Source organism: Rhinolophus sinicus, linkage group LG01 (genome assembly GCF_036562045.2).
Source record: "Rhinolophus sinicus isolate RSC01 linkage group LG01, ASM3656204v1, whole genome shotgun sequence".
Lineage (NCBI taxonomy): Eukaryota > Metazoa > Chordata > Mammalia > Chiroptera > Rhinolophidae > Rhinolophus > Rhinolophus sinicus.
Window position 1 is genome coordinate 181,426,208 of NC_133751.1, and position 10,152 is coordinate 181,436,359.

A 10,152-nucleotide genomic window follows, 5' to 3' on the forward strand; every position below is an offset into this window, starting at 1 on the left:
CACAGCTCACAGTGGCCCATGCAGGTATCGAATCGGCAACTTTGGTGTTATCAGCACCACGCTCTAACCAACTGAGCTAACCAGCCATCCCAAAACATAAATTATTACAACCTATTTCTGGAGGGAAGTTTAGCAATAGACATTAAAATACCTTAAAAAGTGCATCTCTTTCATCAAGCAATTTGTCTTCTATGAATTTATTCGAAGGAGTAATAACAAAACATTAGCTTGGCTATTGTGGAATGATGGCAAATAATTGGAAATCCTCTAAATATCCAGCAATAAGATTAAGTAAATGATGATTTGATATGAAAAGATGTCCACAATATGTTAATTAACAAAAAAGTTACGAACATTATGTACAATATGAACTCATGAAAAAATATACAGGAAAATCTAGAAGGAAATACAACAAGAAGACAAAAATGTTTATTGCAGAGTGGGGTGATTATGGTATTTTATTTAATTTCTTTATCTTTAAGTGATGAATTTGTATTCTTTAATTGGCAATTAAAGTGAATACACTAAATATTTATGAAACTAAATAAATCTATCAATGTTGAGAAAAACAACACACAAAGTATACATTATTTAATAAAAAATAAAGTTAATTTTAATTTAAAAAGGGATCTCTGCATTCAAGAAACTGTTGATGAAACAAGAACATATGAAATAACCAGAGAACAACTAAGTACAGAACTCTGATACAGACTGTAAGTACAATAGGAGTTAAGAGAAGAGAGAAATTGACTGGGGTTGGAGCAGGTTAAGATGACTTCATGGAAGAAATGAGACTTAGCTGACACTTGGAATCTGAATGCCATGGGGAGAAACAGAGTCAGGGACAGTGATACAAGATGAGGCAAGGGCCTGGCATGGCCCATCCTGCACACATCTCACCCTTCCCAGTCGAACTTTAACTACAGAATACTTGATCTTTGCCTGTCAAGGTATTTCTGCTTCTTTCACACAAGTAGGATTTACATGCCCTGTATAATATAAATATGTAATAGAGTGTTACATGTCCTTTGTAATTTTGTTGTTGTTATAATAGATGTTTTTTATAAGTAAGCCTTTGAGGGCATTGCAAAATCTGTAGAACTGGACATATCCAGATATTGACTTAAAACAAGTACCAACTATTATGCAAGAGCAGTTACCACAACCTGCATTCTTGTGAATGTTCTGACGTCCACAATCAGACCACAAAGGATTTCAACCAATCAGAATTCAGCAATTCTCTGATTACGCACATATTACAGAAGGCTATTCTTAAGTCAGCTTTTGAGCTCAATAACTAAACTACTAACATAGTATCAGCTAAACACGCTAACTGAAAGAGTGAATGACTTGTATTTAGTGCCAAACAATAAAATAAAAAGATTAGGCCCATCTCAAAAACGTCTGCAATGGGAAAGAACTGGGCAGAATATGAACTTCCGTCAGCAGTAGGTTTGGGAAACAGTGCAGTATAACCAAGTTCATTTTTGAATGTACCAGCTATTTCCCCTTCAACTGTCTCCTCCTTTATTTCTAATTCCTCTGGATAAAGTTATTTGCTGCACCTGCGTGCTCCCAAACACTTTGCACATTGGTATTGGAAATTTGATGCATGTGTCTGACTCCTCCAAAAGATTTTGAGTTCCTCAAATGGCAGAAACTATGTTCTATTCCTATGTGTTTTCTCCAGCACCTTGCATGGTGTCTTGTACATATAAAAGTCAGCAATATTTGTCAAATTAAAGGATGATGACAGATAAGATTACGAAACATCCAGCAACATTTTGAAGAATAGGTTCGTGTAAGGAAAATAGCTGGAAGACTGGTTGTGTTAATCCAGGTATGAAGTGACGAGGAATGAGAAAGGAGGGAAACTAAAACACGTTTTGAAAAACTGACAGGCATATAGGTAACAGACTGGACAACGGCATGAAGGAGAAAACGAGTCCAAGATGATTCTAGGTTTCATGACTGAAAGAATGCTAAAGCCTATTACTGCTATCGTTGCTAAATTAACTGGTAGATACTGAGTGCTTCTTAAATTCAAGGCAGTGTGCTGAATGACAGGGAGGCCACAGAGAAGAATTAGAGCCCTTCTGTACCCTTGAATGAAAGCTTGTTCTTCACAAGGGAAGGCACTGTTTTGGACAAGTTGCGTTGGAAGTAATGGTGAGACATTCAAGTGGATCTGCGCTGTAGGTTGCTAGAAATCAAGAACTAGATTGTCCTCAAGGCTAAGAACTGTGCCTTTTTATTGGTGAATATTCAGTCTGTCTTCTATGACAGGGTCGAAGACATAGTAGATTGCTGTATTAGTTTCCCTAGGGCTACCATAACTAAATACCACAGATTGTGTGACGTAAACAACAGAAATTGATTTTGTCAGAGTTCTTGAGGAGGCTTGAAATCCAGGAGGTTGAGACCAAGGTGTTAGCTGGCTTGGTTTCTTCTGAGACCTATCCTTGGTTTGCAGATAGCTACCTTCTTGCTGTGTCTCCACACAGTCGTCTCTGTCTGTATCCTAATTTCCTCTTAAGGACATCAGTAATGGAGTAGGGCTCACCCTCACAACCCCATTTTAACTTAACCTCCTCTTTAAAGACCCGATCTCCAGAAATGACTGTCTGCAATGGGAAAGCACAGGGCAGAACATGAACTTTCATTAAGTATTCCTTTAGTGTGGGGTATTGCCAAGTTTAGAGTTGCCACTATAAAGAGGAAAAAGCATTCCAGATGGGAGGATGGTTAAGGTCTCTACATATGAACTTGGGGAGAGGGGGACACAATTCAATCCATAACAGCTGCTCAATAAATATTTGTTGCATTGAAGGGACTTCATCCAAGGTGAGAAATCATGACTGAACACACACACATACCTTGTGGCCATAAAGATTGGAAACAGAAAATAAAGACTAGAAAAACACACATTTACATATATTACATGAAATAAATTATTATTGATGTTTGACTACATGATGTGTTCAATGACATTGCATCATATATTTAATGTGCTGTTCCTCATTAACAGTGTATAATTCAATGCATTGTGCAAAATTGTAATGAGTGTGGTACATTAGGGCAGTCTTTCCATCAACTATTGCACATCAATCTGTGATTTTTTGCTTCAGATGATATGTGTCTCAGATTTTCACTGAAAAAAATGTGCATCTTTAGCATACCTCAGAAGAAGTAATCAAGGGTGGGTCTAATCTGCAAAAAAAAAAAAAAAAGATATATATATATATAATCTAGGTTTCCGGACTTTATGGTCAAAATGTATATATGCAATGTATAGGCAAAAATGTACTTTTTTGGAACAATTAGGCGTTTCAAGGTCCTGTTATTTTACCAAAAACAATTTTAGATTCTTCTACTATTATGTATTTATCATTTAACCAATTTTTTCTTTATAATTCATCTAAGGGATTGATGAATGAACTAAGAAATGACTCCCTTTGCTGCCTGATGGTCACATTTGTGTGATTCTTTGAACTGCCTGGCTCAAATGACTTTTTCAAAAGTCATTTGAAAAACATGTCATGGAAAAACAAACAAGTTAAACAGATGGACAGCTGATCACTAGAACTTTTGTTCAGTAACATGCTTTGAGGCAAGGCTATGCCAAAGAACATGACATCACCTAAGTGCTCTCACTGAGTCCCATTAGTCATGCTTTTCAAACGTCCCTTATCATCCCTTCTTCACTGTTCTCTCTGCTACCATCCTTCTCAAGATCTTCATTGTCTCAAACTAGGGTATTTGCAAAAGTCTGTGGGTTTCTCTTCTGCTACCTTTCTCTTCTCCCTTTGAAACACCCTGCATAATACCTACTCCTAACCAATTTCTGGTAGTACAAGGACCACGTTCATTGTATCATTTTTCTGTTAAAAACAAGCCAAAAAAATTACAGTATTTTTATTCTGAAAAAACACACATTACAAAACATCAAGTACAGTATGATCCTGATTTTTTTGAAAACAAAAAACCCAAACCCAAAACCATACCTATACCTCCATTGTATTAGCTTTCTTTTGCTGTTCTAACAAATTACCATAAACTTAGTTGCTTAAAACAATACAAAGTTACTATCTTACGGTTCTGAAGGTCAGAAGTCCAAAATTAGTCTCAGCTGGCTAAAATCAAGATGTCAACAGAGCTGCATTTTTCTTGGAAGCTCTGAGGAGAATCTGTTTTTAGCCTATTCTAGCTTCTAGTGGCTGCATGCATTCCTTTGCTCCTGGCCCCATCCTCTATCTTCAAAGCCAACAGCATAGCATGTTCCAGTCTCTCCCTGTGACTCTGACCTTCCTGCCTCCTTATACGCACAACTGTGATTACATTGGGTCCACCCAGATAATTCAGAATCATCTTTCCATCTCAAGATCCTTAACTGAATTACATCTGCAAAATCCCTGTTGTTGTATAAAGTAACATATTCAAAACTTCTGGGAATTAAGACATGGATATCTTTTGTGGGGAGGGTCATTGTTCTGTCTACTACATGCATACATAGATACACACAAATATGCATGAAAAACTGAAAGGAAATAGTATACTAAAATACTAACAGGTTGATCACCTCTAGATTAGGAACTTCAAGCAATTTTAATTTCTACTTCTTTGTGTTTGATCAATATTCCCAGTTTTTGAAATGATCTTGCATTACTTTATTATTCATAGAGAATGAAAACAAAGGTCACTATAGAGGACATTTGCTATCTCCTCTGCCCTGTCCTCTTCTCTTCTTCTGCAGACAATGTGTTTCTTTTGGAACTGCTTCTCCCAACCCAGCCCCCAACTCAACTGTGTGGTTCTAAGGGCTGCTACTAATCTTGGTGCATCTTTACCCTGGTTACAGATGAGAGCATGTGTTCCACACCGGGATAATCAGAGGCACTCCCAGAATTTTGTTCTTCCTGTCTTTTAACTAGAATTAGGAGAAAAAGTCAATTCTTCTCTGTTGGCAAACCAGAAAATGGTGGTGACTACGGTTCTAATACTGCAAGAAAATATGAGAGCAAAGCAGAGATAAGGAAAACAGAGAGCAAGAATCCTAGTAGTATTGGCATCCTTGGTTGTGGTTGCCTACGAACCAGCTGGCTATACTTCTCTCCTTCCCTAGGTTTGGATATACAAACCAAAAAATTCCTCTTTCTGCCCAAACTGGCTGTTTCTATCATCTGCCACAAAAGAGTCGGGTTAAAATAGTTAGGAATGTTTCTAAGCCTGCAACGATTCCCTGTTGTCTGTTACTGTCTCAAATTAGCTCCTCTGACTGGCTTCAAAGCTGTTCTCAACCCCCGCCTTCTCTGTCCCCACTTCTCAACATTGCTTCACTCCGGCTGGTCTTTTCATCTTTCCTCCCTCACTTTATGGCATTTACTTTTGTGGCTTTGCTCTTTCTGGGTATTCTCCTTGTCTGCACTATCTTCACCTTTCCTCCCTGCCCATCCAAATCCTGTTCAACCTTCCCACCAGCTCCAGGACACTCTATAAAATACCCCCTAAATCAGCGACGCTTCCTCCTATGAATGTTTGCAATGTGCAAGGCCTGCACCATGCATTCAACACTTACGAGTATGTCCACTTTTTATGATTTGGGTCACTCCCATTAAATGATGAACCCCATGAGGAAAAAACCATACCATGGTTTACAAATTGTGCTCATAAAGCTAGCTAGCTGTTCATGTCGGTTGATTAAATTACATGTTACACAAAAGCTCAGAAATATTAATTTGTAGAGTCCTCCCCAGAAGGAAGCACAGTGGCCATTGTGGGTATTTATAAGTTAGAAATAGCCTGGTACATTGGAGGACAGATTCATGATACTAAAACGTCATCCTTATGCTGCATATTTTCTCATCATTTCCATAAAGATAATTTAAGAATGGGAAGCACGACCTGATGGGAAAAGATGAAGAAGCCAGAATCATTTATCCATGAGAAAAAAAAAAGGAAAAAGGAAGCAAACCTAACAATTTTAACTTCTGTGGAAATTTGTTATGTAGAAGATCAGGTTCTTCCTCCCTAGGAATTAAGATTGAGGTGGGGAACAAGCATGTAATTTAGGTGTGCCTGGGTAGATTTTTCAAGGGTGTCAAACAATGAAATGAATGTTGGACTTTGTAGAATGTATCTCTATGGTAGTTCTAAAAAACAATAACAAACAAATAAAAACCCAAAACCAAACCAAAACAACAACAAAAACTTTGAAAATGGCTTACAAGTGATTTTGCCTAAAGGCAAGGAGTTGAATCAGATGACCACAAAAATTTCTTACTCACTGTAAGGGTCTATTTGATAAAACTTTAATTTTATACAGAGGACAAAATATTTAATGGCATTTAAATATTGTTGACTAGCTATACATGTAGATGCTTTTATTGTTTTCTCTATGAAAGGAGAATGTCTTATTCCAAATACGTACAGGGATAAGTTGAAAACCTTTGCCTAATCTATTCATCTGCTTCCTTCAAAGGGAAATCTTCACTATGTTCAGATGTAACCCTATTCCTGCCTTTGTAATTATTTCTACCTTTTTTTTTTGTACCAAGTGGAAGTGTAAATTTTAAGTCCAAATCAGGAACTAAAAACACTCAACCACATTCCCTACCTGAACAATGACACCCTTCTCCTAATGATTCTAACATAAACACAAAGCAGAGCCCAGTTCTGTCCAGTACTGTGCATCAGGACCAGTACAACACCAATGATACGCCCTTCACCAGACTAAAAACTGATTCTGGGGGACAGAGGGATGAGTGGGGGGAGCACAGGGCATTTTTAGGACAGTAAAACTATTTTATGTGATGCTATAATGATGGATACATATCATTATACATTTGTCAAAACACATATAAACATAAAGAACGAATCTTAAAGTAAACTATGAGTTTCAGTTAACACTGGTGTATCAATATTGCCTCATTAATTGTAACAAGTGGACCACACTAATGTAAGGTGTTAAGAATAGGGAAACTTCGGGGGATGGTGGAGGTAGAGCAGGTGTATGGGAACTCTATACTTTCCATTCAATTTTTCTGTAAACCTAAAACTGTTCTAAAAAATCGTCTGCTTTTAAGAAAGTGACTCCAAACACCTCGATTAGTCCTTAATTAAGGAAAAGGAAGTAAACATAAAATAGCTATATTGCTATCTTTTGTTAAGAGTACTACATATAATTAACATCTGTCTGTGATAAATTGTCTCCCCAATTTTGTAAATACCCGGGAAAATCATGTTGCTCTGATAATCTGAGTCTCATTGAAAATAAATTAAATCTGAAGCCATGAACATCTTTTGTGCCTTTGCTTACTCACCGTAAACCAATATTAGGAAGAATATGTAATTGTTCTCCGTAAGTAACTGGAAGTACTTGTGACAAACTTTCCCCTTTCCTCTTCTACCTCAGCAATAACTTAGTATCCTTTTTAACCTTTATTTCAGGGGGGAAAACCATATTGGCATTAATGCTGGTCCGCCATGGATAGAAAATAGTTAATAACTTCATTCTCTGTTCTTGTCATTACACTGTAGTTCAGAACTTGAACAAATAATGAGGACATTGGTGCTCTATAAAGAATACTTCCTTTCTAAGCCCCTTCTCCTACAGGCTGTACAGCCTACTGCAGAGTCTGGACAATGACCAGTATTAAAGGCAATGGAATATGCTCAGGAAATGAATGTTGTGTGTGAGCTCAGGGAATGAGCAAATGAGAGGAATGCAATGATGGCTTGAATGAATGGGGAGGTTTGAGTAATGACATAAGACTGTACATTTGAGTGTACGCTGGTACACCAAAGGCTTCACATGTATTTCAAGATCACATTCTCAAATGAACACAGCTCATTCTTATATGTGGTTCAGTGCAGTAACCAAAACTGGATTTTTTTCTAAAGAATATCAGTTGTTGGTGAAAGGGACCACTACCCTTTTTCAGTAGGAAGGAGGTAGAGCTTCCTTTCTGTGCTTTTGGCATCCACATTCGGTTGTTCTGGCTATCCATCTCAATCTTCAAACTCTAATGGGCAAAAAATATCACATTTCTTTGTTTTCTTGAATTAATTTTGACTTGGAGTCGCCTCTTTCACAAGGTAGACCAGAAATTCAACCTCAGTCATTCCTGGAATTCTCCTCCCCTATTGTCCCCTCCTCATGCCATGGAAATATAGAGAACGTACATAGCCTCAAAGCATTAGGGATTTCCTTTTCCTCATCCACCCACGCTGAGCTCTGTGGAGGCACTCACTGTCGATGTTTTCAGATCCAAGACTCTGCTGCTTTCATTCACCCCTTGGGTACCAGAGTCTTTGGTGAGCTAGAGATGTTTGGCCATTTCTTAACGCTACTACCAGGGAAGAGAGGGCAGGAAAACACAAGGGTGTAGACATCTCTCATTTTCTTCACTGTGCACGGTTTTCCCTCAGAGGCAAACCTAGTTCTCTTTTTTCTCCAGGGAATCCAGCATAGACTTGTGTGTGTGTGTGTGTGTGTGTGTGTGTGTGTGTGTGTGTGTGTGTGTTGGGGGGGGTTAGGCATTTGGAAATAAAACCAAGAAGGGAAGTATCTTGCAGTCAACTTCTGCTTTCCTCCTTATGACATGTTAATACTCCCCCGAGGCAAAGAAGCATGTGGCTTCCTACATTCCTGGATTAAGGAATCAAGAAAGAAAAATATAGGAGGTAGCCATAAATACATATCTCAAAAGCCTCATCCTCCATACAGTCAGATTGCCCAAGCTTGCTTCGTTGAGTGAGCATCTTTTGCTTGAAGCCTTAATGCAGTCAGTAGTAAGCTACTTGATACCTACCCCCTTCTACAAATTCCGTCAGAAATCCTGAGAAGGAAAAGTGAAAGATCAGAGACATGAGGAAAATGGGCACATGGAATTATTTCCATAGTTCACATTTATTAATACAGGATGAATTCTGATAGGTAAAATGTTATAAGTATGAGCACCTATAATATGGGAAAATTGATAAAGTTAGAAAATTTCAGTAGTGACTTTGTCTTTTGAGAGCCTGAGTCTCCCTTAAAAAATGTTGATGAAAATGTAATTTAGATATAGTTAAAATTACGTTGTAAGAAGAATCACACTAGATGATTTGTAGCAAATTCCCTCATATGCATTTATGTCTAATTCATTCTCTATTTCCCCCCCCCCCCCTAAAATAACTTGATAAAGAGCAGGGCAAGTCACTACCAGTAGTTTCTTTGGTGATATACGGTATTTGCAACCTCTGTAATAACTTTTGCTGTATAATTACTGTTTTTCTTTTCCCTAGAAGCACCCAAGTTGACAAAGGGAAGTATAAGAGTTTCCATTTTGTCTGGAGATTTCCTATTTTCTGTTCCTCTGCTTCAGTTTTGGATACATTAATGCATGTGATAGCATAACTACGTAAAAGTTATAATTAGAATATCATGGTAATGTGGGATGAGTAATCACGCACACACACACAGACACACACACACACATACACACACACCAGAGCTTCTTTGCTGTTACCACAACAAATAATGGGAAACCACAAGGGCCTCTTATGCATTTTTCTGTTTGAAGGGCCTTCCATGTAGAATATTTATCAAAACTCTAAGTGAAAGATATTTTTCCTAAATATTTTTACCATCTGTTTCATTTATATTGTATGCTTTTATTTGTGTAACAAAAATTTTTTTTCCTCTAAGTGTTATCCAAAAGGACCATGACCTTTAAATATCAGTGCATGTTTACCTATTCCTTAGATAGATCATATTTCCTTAAACTTATTCTGGAGTAGAAGATATGTACATCTGCCACCGATTATCCACATCTATATATCATGATTCATAAAATCAGAGACATTAAAGCTGTATGCATGGAAGGCCAACAAAAAAAGTTATTAGCTCTCAGTGTAATGTGAGGATGTGTGCCTGATTTTTTCCTTCAGTTTCCAAGAAAAGGGAGAGAAATCTTTTCCCTCCAGCATCCTCTAAGCAGCATAGTAACTGAAGAGCTCAGCCCTACTGACTAGCCTGGCGAGGGATGGGGGTGGGGAGCTCAGAGTTTCAGACCAAGCACCTAGAATGGGTGCATAGAATGGGTGCTTTGAGGATGAGGCCAGCTAAAGCTATGAAAAGCTGTTGAGTCAGTCTCCTGAGAGTAACAGCCA